Below are 11,521 nucleotides of genomic sequence, written 5' to 3' on the forward strand. Positions count from 1 at the left end.
CTACTTCTGTTCAAAAGTTGGTGCAAAGTTTTGTCAACCAGCAGGGGACAGCAGTAAGCTACGATTTATAGATGCAGTGCAAACACAATGCTAGAACCGTCCTCTATGCAGACTCCGCTTTTGTATTCCCAGCCATTTATCAGACGCCACTTAACCCTAAGTAGGACTGTCTGTTCCGGTTTTCTATAGATGCAGTGACTGAGGCTTTAATAAGGAATAATACATTTTCTTTAAGGGTGAGTTCACATGCAGCAAATTTTTTGCAGAAGTTTCTGCAGCGGAAAATTGGTTCCCTTTTTGGAGGCAAACAACCTTTTCTCCTATGTATGTGCTGTGTGCGAATTAAAGGGTTAAAGAGAATCAGAGAATCATTCCTCCACTTAAAGGGTAAGTTCACACATAGCAGATGTGCTAGAAAAAATATGCAAAAGAACACTGCAGAGACACCATCACATGTCTCGACGTCAGTGAACTAGCCAGACCTTCCCTCCGGGAAGGAACAACCAAGCCAAAGGCGTTCTCCAGTCAAGGAAACCACCTCAGCAAGGTATCCATCCACAGACAGCTGTTTCGGGGTTTTTGCCCCTCATCAGTGTGGAGTAGGTTTCTGGCTAGTGGGAGCAATGACTAGTAAGTGCATGCAAAAGGACGCTGGTTGACCTCAGGGAGATCAACCAAAACACCGCAGAGACACCATCACGTGTCTCAACGTCAGTGTATTCTAGAACATTGCCCCCTGGGAAATCAAATATGCAAAACAACACTGCAGAGACACCATCACATGTCTTGATGTCAGTGAACTAGCCAGACCTTCCCTCCGGGAAGGAACAACCAAGCCATAGGCGTTCTACAGTCAAGGAAACCACCTCAGCAAGGTATCCATCCACAGACAGCTGTTTCGGGGTTTTTGCCCCTCATCAGTGTGGAGTAGGTTTCTGGCTAGTGGGAGCAATGACTAGTAAGTGCATGCAAAAGGACGCTGGTTGACCTCAGGGAGATCAACCAAAACACCGCAGAGACACCATCACGTGTCTCAACGTCAGTGTATTCTAGAACATTGCCCCCTGTAGAAAAAATATCACCCACATTCTGCAGAATTTTTGTGAAATTGACTTGGTTTCATCACTCGTGGGGCACGGGGTAATAGCCAGTATGATTTGGACTCTCCCTAGTTTTGATTGGGCTGATAAAAGCAGCTTTAGGAAGGTTTATTTGTATTTATGACCTTATGTATTACATAGGATTAGAAAAAAAAAATCTGCTACCTTCTTCGAAAAACAGCACCACCTCTGTCCCCAGGTTGTGTGTGGTATTACAATTCAGCTCCATTAAAGCGACTCTGTACCCACAATCTGACCCCCACAAACTCCTTGTACCTTTGTATAGCTGCTTTTACTCCAAGATTTGTCCTGGGGTCCATTCGGCAGGTGATGCGGTTATTGTCCAAAAAAACAACTTTTAAACTGGCATCCTCGTGCCCAACGGGAGTATCTGTGCCTTAACTTTGCACGTCCCTCCTCCCCATCCTCTTCATCATTAGGATGCCACTGAAACATTTTCTCCTGTCTGAACATTGCACAGGTGCCTTAACGATCCAGCCCATGTGCCGGGCTGACACAGGTGGGGAATAGGAGGCAATCTGGGGTGGAGGGACAGAGAGACAGAGAGGTTGTGCCAGCCTAATGCATACACAATCTAAGTCCCGGCTGTTGGGCACGGGGCTGCCAGTTTAAAAGTTGTTTTTTAGGACAATAGCTGCATCGCCTGCCGAACAGACCCCAGGACAGATCTTGGATTAAAAGCAGCTATCTGAAGGTACAAGCGGTTTGGGGGGGGGGGGGGTCAGATTGTGGTACAGAGTCGTTTTAACTTCAGTGGAACAGCTGCAGAACCAAAGCACAAGAGTGGTACAGTTTCTGGAAGCCTGGAAGTTTTAGAGACTCCTGTGAAAAGTACAAGACTTAAATGCACCGAAATTTAGCGCACAACTTTGGCTTGAAATATGCCAGCTAATAGCTGATCTAAACGTAGGCAAGACAGTCTATGCATAAGTTAGATTTATTACTTTGATAAATCTGGCTCATTTGAAGATTGTCTAAAGGCCCTATTCAACGTTATGATTATCGGCCGTATTCGGCCGATATCGGCTGTTACGGCCGATAATCATCCCGTGGAATAGAGGGCAATGATCAGCCGACATTGTGCATGTCGGCTGATCGTAGCATCGCTTGTTTTTCAAACATATTGAAAAACAAGTGACTGGGATAGTAGCGATCTGCGGTCGTCGCTCCCTGGAGTAGGAGCGGCAGCAGCAGACCGCCACTATCTCCTATGGGCTGCCCGGACGATCTAGCAATCAACCGGGCACCCCCTGCACCTCCCTGCGCCCCCACCCCCGGACTCACCCGCTAGCTGCGGCAGCCAGCTGGCAGCGAGGAGCAAATGAGCGCTAATATCGCTCGTTTGCTCCTCTCCGTTGGCCTGTGGAATAGGGCCTTTCGGGCAGATATTGCTCCATGCTCGTTGTCTTTCAACATTTTCCAAAATCATTGGCCTCCGACAGTGCAGCTATGTATAATAGTGATACACTGCCGCTGGCTGATGACATTGTAAAGAAAATAATAAATATACTTACCTGTCCAGGCTCCCTGGATTGGGGAAAATGCAGAGGTATAATCTCTATTATTTTCTTATACTGTACGCAGAAAGGGCTACACAGATATCGCTAAAGATCATCAAGCCATGTAAGCGAGTGACGATCTAGCAGATCGGTGCTCGCTTACAGCAAATGTCGGACTGTCTAATATGGCCCTAATAATAAGATGGTTTTATTAAATCTGGGTCAAAGACTCTGATCACAAAGAGTGACCCAAACTCTGCAGGGCTTGGCACATTGGTATGTTACTCTGGCAGTATACTTCAGCTGTGCATAGTCATAGGGGCACTGCAATGGAACTGAGCACATGCTGCTGAGTTCCTTCACAGTGTATAAAAGTTTACTGGGGGTCCCATCAGAGTAACATCTTGTTATCTGTTAATGATCTGGTGTGAAATAGGTGCTTCTACAGCACAGGTCTCCCTATTTGCTCCTCGCGTCACCCATTTTGCTTTTGGTTCTGTGGCTCTGCCATCTTGTTTGGCTTACATACATGGCAGAAACATTGCTGCTTATATTGACTCTTGGGGGATACCCATTTCCTAACCAATGAGAACTCTGACTGGGGGCCCGACATTTCTTCCTCTTTCTTCTCAGGCCATTGGGTAGCACCTAAGAACAGACCACCTATGGGCTCCTTACTTTGAAGTTCGCAAGAACTTTGCAACCTCCATTAGATAGGTGCTCTCTCTTCTCTACCTTTTAAGCCTCCACTGATTTCTGTAGCCATGATTGGGCTCCATATTGGCCTATACCCAGGGGAACACATGATTCTTGCAGTGGCAATTCACACTTCCAACTGAGAGTTGGTTGCTACTTAAGTTCTTATTCCCACATTCCCACATCCCATATTCTATGGACGCTATGGATGGGGAAGCCCTTTAGTGTAGTCTTTTCCTGCCTGGCATCATGTAACCGCCACGCGGTTGTGTTATTACAGTGCCTCTCCCGCTGTTTTTTTTCTTGGCATTTTTCTTCATCATAATTTATTTTATACGGTTTGAGGCCATGTTCACACAACATACGTTTTGTGTAAATCACGGTCGTTGTTGCCAATTGGCAGAACAGCGGTGATTTACACAAAACTTACGTTGTATTGTGAATAAATGGAACATAGTATACGCTCCGGCAATGATTCCATCTGGATGCACGAAAAAACTGACATGTCAGTTTTCTGCGGCCGCACGCTCCATTGTGTGCAGTGGTGAATTTGGGTACAGTACCGGCCTGGATGATCTTCAGTAACACAGTCTGTTCTGTGACCCGGCCTGTGTTGTACGAAGTGTGAACATGGAATGACGTAGTGTAATGAATAGAGATGAGCGAACCTCGAGCATGCTCGAGTCCATCCGAACCCGAACTTTCGGCATTTGATTAGCGGTGGCTGCTGAAGTTGGATAAAGCCCTAAGGCTATGTGGGAAATCATGGATATAGTCATTGGCTTTATTCATGTTTTCCAGACAACCTTAGAGGTTTATCCAAGTTCAGCAGCCCCCACTAATCAAATGCCGATCGTTCGGGTTCGGATGGACTCGAACCCAAACCCGGTTCGCTAATCTCTAGTAATGAAGTGTCATATGGAAGCCCTATGCCATTAACATTGCCCTACTATTGCTCCTAAACTTGCTTTTATGATAAATACTTGACCTTCATACTAAAGAAAATGCCTAAAACACTGAAAATGTTGCAATTTGTGGACCACCACAGCACCTCAGTCATACTAAGATAGATACAGAGCCAAAAAGCTCTCTGTTGACTAGGGATGAGTGAACTGGCTGAGGTTCGGGTTCGGATGATTATGGATACAGCCTGAGGACCGCCTAGAAAACTGGGATACAGCTTATGGCTATGGCTGTATCCCAGTTTTCCAGGCGGTCCTCAAGGTTGTATCCACCCTCTCCACGGAGCGAGCAGACAGCGGGAATCAGAAGCCGATAGTTCAGGTTCATATGAACCCGAACCTCAGCCGATTCGCTCATCCCTACTGTTGACCTGTAGGAACGTAACTTTCCAAGCTCGGTCTGTAGACTACACCCACACTAGATAATGGAGAACTTTGCTCCTCTTCTTGGTCTTCTCTATCTAGCCCTCCAGAAATAGAACAATCAAAATGCCTACAAGCTTCATCCTAATGTCCTGATACCCATGCATCCACCTGGATGCACATACTTGCTTTTATTAACTGAATAGAATGGATCCAGTGAATAGATTTCTGCACTGACTCCTGTGAGACGGAGCTGTCATCGAGGAACTCACCACAATTCCTTCATCTGCCAAGACCAAGAAAAGATTGATGATCTTGAGGATAGAAATCGATGGAGCAACTTGTGCTTTGATGGCATACCGGAAATGATCAAGAGTTAGGATCATACACATTGTCTTGCAACTCACCCAAAGCTTAAGGCCTTTTATTCTCCCAGGATCTATGCAAAATTAAATGGGGCAATTGGTTGGGTGGAGGCCCTTCCAGATCGCTTGATCAACCTAGATTAGGCATCGTCAAGTTTTTTTACCATAAGAGAGGAACATGCTAGCATATCACCAGTAATGCTAGTTACCAGCCACAACTCTAATAGCAGTGGTCTGGCTGGTATATACATAGCTATAGTATACATAATTATGTATATTATACAGTGTTTATACGCTATATGGGGGAGATTTATCAAACATGTTGTAAAGTGAAACTGGCTCAGTTGCCCCTAGCAACCAATCAGATTCCACTTTTCATTTCTCACAGACTCTTTGGGAAATAAAAGTTGGAATCTGATTGGTTGCTAGGGGCAACTGAGCCAGTTTCACTTTACACCATGTTTGATAAATCTCCCCCTATATCTCTATACATCGAAATTATATATTTATAAGCCAGACCGTTGCTTTTAGAGAAGAGTGGTGGTTGGTAATTTAGACAACGGATTGTCAACAACAAACAAGAATTCCCAGGATATCAGAAAAAGGAGGCAAGTTTGCTAAATGAATGTTTTTGAAAAAATATTCAGCTTGATAAGCTTTACATAGTATAACTATGTTAGTTTCAATGGGAATACCCCTTTAATACTCCAGTATTACTCCATACTTCCAGTATGCTCACTAAAGGATATTGACCTATTAAAGCGACTCTGTAGCCACTGTGGAACCCCCCCAAACTACTTATACCTTGTTGTAGCTTAGGCAAAGTCCTTTCTGGTGGTATGTTTTGTAAAGCACGTTAGGCTTTCATGAGGCAGAAAATCCAACTTTAGTAGCGGGGCTGCCGTGTCTAAGAGGCAGGCCAAGAGCGTTCGTGCCCTAGTGTAGCGCCACCTTTTTGGTGTTGCTGGTCGTCTCCCCCTGCCTCCCGTGCCGCCCCCTGCCCGCCTTCACAGGGTTCCATGTGAGCTTTTATCAAACTAGTCTAGCCGGTCGCGCCAGTGCGCCTGCGGGGGATCCGATCCCAAGAACTCTACAAGATGACGTAGGCAGTGTGCGCCAACATGGTATGCGATGGGGCGGGGTGGCCGCTGACAGGCATGCGAGCCGGGGCTGGGCTGAGAGCGTAACTAAACAGGGCGTGGAAGACGGGCAGAGGAGACACCACAGAGGCAGCGCAAATCCCGGCCACGTCACTACAGAGGCGCCGAAGCTCAAAAAAACGCTGCATGCGCATTCACATGGAACCCTGTGAAGGCAGGCAGGGGGCGGCACGGGAGGCAGGGGGAGACGACCAGCAACACCACAAAGGCGGCGCTACACTAGGGCACGAACGCTCTCGGCCCGCCTCTTAGACACGGCAGCCCTGCTACTAAAGTTGGATTTTCTGCCTCATGAAAGCCTAACCTGCTTTACAAAACATACCACCAGAAAGGACTTTGCCTAAGCTACAACAAGGTATAAGTAGTTTGGGGGGGTTCCACAGTGGCTACAGAGTCACTTAAAGTTAAGCTAAGTGATACAGGTTGCCCAAACCTTAACTGGAACCAACTTGGAAACATCCTTGGCCATAAATAGATACTATTACCTGCTGCCCAGGGTCAAAGCTTCAGCTTTCTTGTGTGACAGATTTTCAGTCTGCTATACATTACACAGTGGCCATTTTCTTTGAGAAGACTACCCCTTTAAAAGACCACTTTTAATGCAATTTTAGATGATTCCCAATCAGGGCGCAATCCCGCTGCATTGCACTGACTGGTTGAGCAGGGCGACAGGAAGCCGAAGGAGCAGATGGGAATGCGGGTAGGGAATGTATTATCTCAAGGTATGTGCACACTATGGAATCCGTGCGGATAACTTCCAGCAAATTCCGTGCGCACTCCCGATTTAAGTTTCGCCCGTCCCATAGGCTCCATTCTATGCTCAGGCATATTCTGCCATCTGCCCAAATAACGTACACGTCAATTCTTTGGGCAGATGCCGAAATCTGCCTGGGCATAGAATGGAGCCTATGAAATAGCCGAAACTTCAAGCGGGAGTGTGTGTGTGTTGGTTGGGGGGGTTTGGCTAGCAGCGGAATCCACTGAAAGTTATCTGGGCGGATTCCAAACCCTTACAGGATTGAAATCCACTGCGAGAATGCAAAGCCATAGGGTATAACTCTACCACATATTGCAGTCGGTTTTGCATGCGATATGTGTGAACACAGCCTAAAAAGTAGGTTTTATGTATAACATTCTCATGGTAACAGACTCTATGACAGAAGCAGGAACGATAGGCCAACCTCGCAGTCAATAGTTATCCTGCACATCACTAACGCCTACTTTTCTATATGTCAGCAGCTCCCAGAAAGGACAAATACAATCTACAATTCTGGCAACCCAATTATTTAGGCCCTCCTATCTGATGCCACTATCCAACCTACTCTAAAGGCCCTATTACACAAAGTGATTATCAGCCGTATTCGGCTGATCGTTTTCTTTCAACAGGCTGAAACAGCAATGATCAGCCTGGCAATGATCTGCTGCGATTGCTCCGTGTAATAGTAGTGGCGGAAGCAGACCGCCGCTGTCTCCTATGGGTTGCCTGGACGATCTGACGATTACCTGGACAGCCCCTCTGTGCCCCCCCCCCCCAGCTGTCATCTGCTCCTTCTTGCTCGCCGACAGCAGACGGGGGAACGAGGAGCAAGCGAGTGCTAACCTGACTGGTCGGCGCTCGCTTGCTCTCCAAATCGCCCTGTGGCTTAAAGGGGTACTCTAGCCCGGGGGTATTTTTAAGCTATGGCCAGGGAGGGGGTGGTTATAGACAGCGGCGGTCACTTACCTCCCCGATTCCTGCGCCGGATTCCCGCCTCGGCCGCTGAATGGCTGAGCTGCCTTAAGGCGTCACGTCTCATGCCACAGCTCACACCAAGAAGCAGCCGTGGGACGGGTGTACGGGGTGGTGCGATCCGGGACCCGGCGCTGGAACCAGGGAGGTAAGTGACCGCCGCCGTCTATAACCACCCGCTCCCCGGCCATAGCTTAAAAATACCCCCGGGACGGAGTACCCCTTTAACACTGTGCACCTTACTTGTTTTTGCTTTGCAATCAAAAAAATATTTTGAAAAAGAAAAAAAAAATTATTCGAGTTGTATACTATGTTTTTGTGTGAATCATAAAAAGGCTATGTTCACACAACGTAAAACTACGGCCGTAGTTCTCGCCGCAGAACTACGGCCGTAGTTTTGCGGAGTGTAACAAAGCCTTATGTGCAATGGGATCCCGGCTGTGGGCCTGCATCAGAGCTCTGTGGCCGGAAAGATCAACCGGTCAGGTAATCCGGCCAGAGGGTCACGGAACGGCCGGTCTCATACCTTGTGTGAACGCAGCCTAAATCTGTTTGGCTACGGGAGGCCATGCCCTTCCTAATTAACCCTGCCCTCCCCCCACCCAACCAATAGAAAGTCACAATTTCTATGCAAATTAAACTTGCACAAGAATTACTGCATTTGCACACCAAAAACCGATGTACAAAGCCACATAACTTTTGCCCCAGTTCAGTCGCAATAAGCTTGCTGATGATTTCCGTGTAGCAACTAGATTTCTTTCTACACTGCAAAAAGTGAAAATGAAATGAGAACTAATTCCGTTCAGCATTTCCTGGTCTTAATCAGAAGCGGAGCTTTACTTTACACCAGTGTTCATGTATACATATATTAAAGCCCTGTTCTTTGGAGTCACAGCAAATACAAGCGAGGCACTAAAATCAAGGTGAAGCCTTATGACATGTGGATGTAAGGAGACAAGACGTTAGGTAAATCTTGGACGTCGTCTACTGTTGAATATCAAGCAGGAGGTGTTTAGTGAGATGTCAAGGTTCTCCCGAGACCTGACTCGTACCCTGCTGCTGGTTCTCATTTACATAATATTTAATGCATGTGGATTTCCTGGGTGTTGGCTGTTCCATACATAATGCATATTTTATGTCTCACCGTAGCTCGGTTTTCTGTCTTTTGTTTTGAAACATGAAATAATGACATTGGCCTAGAATTGCCTCCGATTCTGGACTTTGTCTATGGTTATTTGATAGGAACACTTGGGTGATACTGATAGCAGAGTCCTAAAATATTTAGGTCATAAAGGGTCTGATAGAATAGGATCAGACAGCTCGGAGTTTTTGGCCACTTGTCACTTTCTGTCTATTCTTTTCATTGCCATCTGGTGACAAACAACCTTTTATGAAAACTTTATCTGTGAAGATTACTATCCAGGCACATTTCAGTCAGCAGTGCAGTCTAGTGGGCCTTTGTGCTGGTAATATTGATGAAAAAGTATTGGGAGTAATATATAGCCAACTTTGCAATAGACAAGAGATAAGTTAAACTCTAGTCAGAGTTTGCTGAAAAATTTCCCTTCTGTATATACAGTATGAAGGCAAAGTTTTCCTCTGAAATACTACATTACATGTATGTAGGAATCAAGGTGACCAGAAGTTAATTCCATAAGAGGAGAACACAATGTAATGCCCCAATGGGCATAGACTAGAGATGAGCGAGCCAGGCTGAGGTTCCTCTCCTGAAGTTGACACTAAGTCAAACCGGTCCACGAGATGAGCGAGCCAGGCCAAGGTTTGGGTTCGCACGAACCCGAACCATTGGCATTTGAATCCCACTGTCTTCACGGTCTGTGGGAAAGGTGGAGAGAACCCGAGTCCTACCTGAAAACAGGCATACAGCCTATGACCTATGCTATATCCATGTTTTCCAGGCGGGACTCAAGAAGTGTCCTTAGAGTCAACTTCAGAAGAGGAATCTAAAGTCCCTTTCACATAGGCCTGGTACCACTGCATTAAGAAGCACCAAATGTAGATTTGCTAATTTGCACATTCCCAATTACACAGGAAGATGTGTAGCTGCCTTATGATTTGAATGGCTCACCTAATCCAGATTGGGTGGGGTTTGAAACTCAGTTCCATTAAAGTAAATTGAGCTTAATTGCAAACCACATGTGAACTGGAGACAAGAGTGGGGCAAATATGGCCATGTTTTTGTAACGCTGGATAACCCCTTTAAAAAGTGAGCCTTCATAATCTGACATCTCTTGCAAAATAAACATATATGTTCAGGACATAATAACCCCATTTAACGCATATTTGGCCTACTAGTTTTCCTTAGACAAAGCATTGCTCTTGGGGTATATGGACATCATGCTCTGCTTCACACCTGAAACGAGGATTCGAAATGGGTGTAAACATTTATAACATAGTCACCCTTCTATTTAGGGTCAGCAAAGTAGAGGATGCGTGGCTTTCTCTAACAAAGATTGCTGCTTTAGAGGCTGTTGTAGGAAAGTAGAATATTATTTTTGTAACGACTGGAGTTGTGGATCCACTGTACCACGGCTAGTGATGGCGTAAGCCGCACTAGGTAGCGGAGTCCAGAAGTGGCGGTTTCGCTATGCAACAGAAGGTTCGTCCAAAGTATTTTTTCTCCAATGGGATACACCGCATACGAAAAAAGTCCCCCCGCTGGTGTTCTTTTTGTCAATCCAAATTAATAAATCCATAAATAAATAAATCCATAAATAAACTGTGAGTTCCAATCTGGAGACAAGAGAGGGAGATAAGTGGCCATGTTTTTGTAGCCCCTTTAAATAATAATGTTTTGACAAATTTTTCACATAGCATTTATTGCTTGCGAACATTTTATTCATTGATTGCGTACAAAGAAAGAATACGCGCAACGGAGGATGAGAACAGGGAAAACAATGCGCTCACCCCACCTACTTGAATGATTATCTGTTGTTCATCGTTCCGTGGAATCACTGTGAAGCGAACGATCAACGACGTTAAAACGACCACAAGAACGACTAGAATTAAAGACCATTGCTCCATTGAATTGTGCAAACGATCTCAAGAAGCTTGCAAAGCGGTCGTTTGAGATCATTTATCATTAACAATAATCTGGACGATAATCGTCCCGTGGAATTGGGCCCTAAGGGGCTGCTAGTCTTCACCAGTGAGGCGGCATGGGCTTGCTTTGGCAGGTCGCTACCCCTGGCTAGGCTTGCTAACGGCGGCGGGTGAGGTGTAGCTGGAGACATGTAGGCAGGTAGGTACACAGTAGGACTCCCATCTGGAACCACAGGCAACAGGGAACACAGCAGGACTGATGGCAGGAACCAAGGGCAGTATTCACGGAGAGCTGGGACCACACGCTAAGGGAAGCATGCAGAGGCTCCAACAGGGAATGTCAGGACAGTTGTCTAATTTATAGGGGGGGGGGCTGATTGGTGCAACTAACCAATTAGGGATTCACTGTCACTTTAAAACTGTAATAGCTGTCGCGGGCGCGCGTCAGCCGGGACAGCGTGGAGCAGGAGCGTGGAGTGGTAAGGTGCTCTCTGGAGCTGAAGAGACAGCGCTGCCAGGCCCCTGCCCGTGGGCTCCGGAGTCCGCTGTCGCCCTACCGCCAG

Source organism: Dendropsophus ebraccatus, chromosome 14 (genome assembly GCF_027789765.1).
Source record: "Dendropsophus ebraccatus isolate aDenEbr1 chromosome 14, aDenEbr1.pat, whole genome shotgun sequence".
Lineage (NCBI taxonomy): Eukaryota > Metazoa > Chordata > Amphibia > Anura > Hylidae > Dendropsophus > Dendropsophus ebraccatus.